The sequence below is a fragment of the Salvelinus namaycush genome, unplaced genomic scaffold (assembly GCF_016432855.1).
Source record: "Salvelinus namaycush isolate Seneca unplaced genomic scaffold, SaNama_1.0 Scaffold3083, whole genome shotgun sequence".
NCBI lineage: Eukaryota > Metazoa > Chordata > Actinopteri > Salmoniformes > Salmonidae > Salvelinus > Salvelinus namaycush.
The window spans coordinates 22,501-26,352 of record NW_024059990.1 but is presented as its reverse complement, the minus strand read 5'-3'; positions in this window follow the sequence as shown (position 1 = coordinate 26,352).

The window sequence follows — 3,852 nt, the reverse complement described above, 5'->3', positions numbered from 1 at the left end:
CCATGCCCGCTATGGGAGCACCATACTACGGGCACAAGTCAGTGGCCACCGGCCTAAGGGATTTATGGAGCTTTTATATAAAATGTCTGTCCGCATCCTCACTACTGACACCACCTTATGTTAGTTTGGGTTACCAGGTGCTGCTATAGAAATCGAATGAAAATGAATTTAAAGGGCCTGCCCACACCCATGCCCGCTATGGGAGCACCATACTACGGGCACAAGTCAGTGGCCACCGGCCTAAGGGATTTATGGAGCTTTTAAAAAATAAGGTCTGTACTCATCCTCCCCTCCGTGCACCTGGTATTATTTTTGGGTTACCAGGTGCTCCTATTGAAATCGAATGAGTGCACCTGGTATTATTTTTGGGTTACTAGGTGCTCCTATTGAAATAGAATGAAAATGACACACAAAGACAAGGATTAATTGCAAAAATATTATATTTATTTTGAGTTCTTCATTGATTGATTTGTCTCTCAATTAATGTCCGAGCTTGGCTTGCGTTACGAGGCAAATTATGGTAACGGTAGTAACGTGACTGTGTTTCCAGAGAGTGACACATATGGTCAGCCACAGTTCCCCGGTCTGTAACCGACCCATGGTTAAAGTTCAGTGTTGCAATGCTTCGTCGAATTGTTCCAAATGTCACTTTACTTCCAATGCCGAACTCTGCAAAAATCTTTCCCACAAATGCACAGAGATTAAGGTATGGTTTCCCGCAGGATGTGAAAAAGAAGAGTGTTGTGTCTGGGGTAATTCCACTCAGATGAGGCCGGATCGCATGGAATTGTTTAAGCCAAGTGTATTCCTCCTGCGATAGAACTATTCTGCACTCCCCGAAGCTGGAGTTCGTTTTGTGGCTTGCAACGCACATCTGATAACCCCCACTTTCCAAGGATACTTCTGTAAAATCACTCTCACTGAACATGGTGACTGGGGATCGTCGAGTGCCATTAAATATGGCCAACCGGCTGGACATGAGAGCCGCAAACCTGCGTCTGTCAGAGGAGGTGGCTCGCACTTCCAGCCTACTGAGAACAGCAGGAATAGATTGATTACTTAACTCAACAAATCGGTTTAAATCAGCAGCGCTGAGCACCTCGTCCCTGCAGCGTCTGCGAAATTGTGCCTTGTGCGTTGCCTGACTCTGCCTAGAACTCCTGTCCATCTTTGCAAAGCATAGTAACATTTTTCGAATCATACTGACTTCACATTGCATATTTTGCGGCCGGAACTCTATAAGATATTTCAGGAAACTTCGAACATCGGATCGGTACATTTTTAACGTGGATGGTGCCAAACCACGGCCTTCAATCTGCCCATACCAGTCATACACACGCATGTAGCTGTCCAGAAAACACAGTCCTTCATCGAGTTTGCCCTCGGACATAATGTAGAGGAATTCCCGTACTCGGGACAGACTGCTGCGACTATTATCAATGCGTTTAACCGAAGGGTTGATACCATTAGTAAAGGTCGCATAGTCTTTAAAAATTAGAGTATTCCAACCTTGATTCATTGGCGACACACCGGCGTCTTCATCACTGTCGGAGTTGGTGGATGTCGACACGACGCAGGCTTGCTCCCTCGGTTCCGGGCGTTGTTCACCACCGATAGGACTGGTTGACTGCACCGCCGACTGCTCACTCTCGCCACTCAGTTGCTTCTCCGGGGAACAATCGCTGTCAACAGACTGCATAAACCCAGAGTCGTCACCGGGCTCCAGCCGCTGTTCAATGTCGTTGTTAGGCAGCTCTATATCAGTCGAAACCCGGCTAGATTGCACAGCGTGCTTCCATGATAACGTCTTAATCTTAAGTCCATGGACAGTCTTAAAATGTTTGTCGAGCCGCGCGATATGCGTCTTGGTACAAAGTCCACAGTCATGTCGTTGTTTGCTGTACATAGCTTCTCTCTCCTGCCTGCCTTCCTCCGTGTATGTTTGTGTCTGCCAAGAAGCCGAACTCTAATCATGGGTCCTAATTATAGCCAGGTGTGGATACAGGCGTGGCATTGTTAATTGGACTGGAGGGAAATTGAAAGGCCAAGGCCACCTAGTTTCCGCTATACTCCCATGAGTGTGCTTGGCTCAGTGTGTAGAGCCCCCGACTATCACTCAGGAGACCGGGGTTCGAGACCCAGGTGAGGCACACTAATTGCTCTCATTTTACCCCCCCTAAAGAAGGTCTTGAAAGGCCAAGGCAACCTAGTTTCCGCTATACTCCCATGAGTGTGCTTGGCTCAGTGTGTAGAGCCCCCGACTATCACTCAGGAGACCGGGGTTCGAGACCCAGGTGAGGCACACTAATTGCCCTCATTTTACCCCCCCTAAAGAAGGTCTTGAAAGGCCAAGGCAACCTAGTTTCCGCTATACTCCCATGAGTGTGCTTGGCTCAGTGTGTAGAGCCCCCGACTATCACTCAGGAGACCGGGGTTCGAGACCCAGGTGAGGCACACTAATTGCTCTCATTTTACCCCCCCTAAAGAAGGTCTTGAAAGGCCAAGGCAACCTAGTTTCTGCTAAACTCCCAGGACACTGATGGCGGTGGTACAGCACCGAACGACCTAAGCCAGCGATCATGTTCGAGGCTGTTCGAGTCCCATGTGACGGGAACTCACTGCTCTCATTTTACCCCCCTAAAGAAGGTCTTGAAAGGCCAAGGCAACCTAGTTTCTGCTCTACTCCCAGGAGTGTGCTTGGCTCAGTGTGTAGAGCGCCCGACTATCACTCAGGAGATCGGGGTTCGAGACCCAGGTGAGGCACACTAATTGCTCTCATTTTACCCCCCCTAAAGAAGGTCTTGAAAGGCCAAGGCAACCTAGTTTCTGCTCTACTCCCAGGAGTGTGCTTGGCTCAGTGTGTAGAGCGCCCGACTATCACTCAGGAGATCGGGGTTCGAGACCCAGGTGAGGCACACTAATTGCTCTCATTTTACCCCCCCTAAAGAAGGTCTTGAAAGGCCAAGGCAACCTAGTTTCTGCTCTACTCCCAGGAGTGTGCTTGGCTCAGTGTGTAGAGCGCCCGACTATCACTCAGGAGATCGGGGTTCGAGACCCAGGTGAGGTGATCGGATTTCAATGACAAGGTAAGTACCATAATTAACCCTAACCCATGCCGTAATGCCTAACCCATGCCGTAATGCCTAACCCATGCCGTAATGCCTAACCCTTACCAGAATGCCGTAATGCCCTTACCCGAATGCCGTAATGCCCTTACCCTAACCCTAACCCTAACCCTAACAAGGTCGTTGTTAATGCCAGAATGCCGTAATGCCTAGGGCTATACACATTAAATACTATGCCGGGCTAGAGGCACTTTGACTGGGATACAATTACGTGTGCACTGCCCATGGAGCCACTTGGCACTTCCATAAGTGTCATAGAATGGTAATTGCATAGGATTTCATGAAATACTATGCCGGGCTAGAACGGAATGGTAATTGCATAGGATTTCAAGAAATACTATGCCGGGCTAGAACATCATTCCCGAACCACCTGTGAGTGTCCACATGATGGCAACATTGGATAGGGTAAGCTAGAAGCACTTAGGATTTCAGGGCTATACACATTAAATACTATGCCGGGCTAGAGGCACTTTGACTGGGGTAACATTATGTGTGCACTGCCCCCCTGGAGCCCTGTGGCACTTGGCACTTGGCACTTGGCACTTTAAACCTTTCATAAGTGCCATAGGTGCCAGACCCCTGACTGGGTCATTTTTAAAGAATAAAGGGCTACACACATTAAATACTATGCCGGGCAAGAGGCACTCTGACCGGGGTAACATTAGGTGTGCACTGCCCCCCTGGAGCCCTGTGGCACTTGGCACTTGGCATTTGGCACTTGGCATTT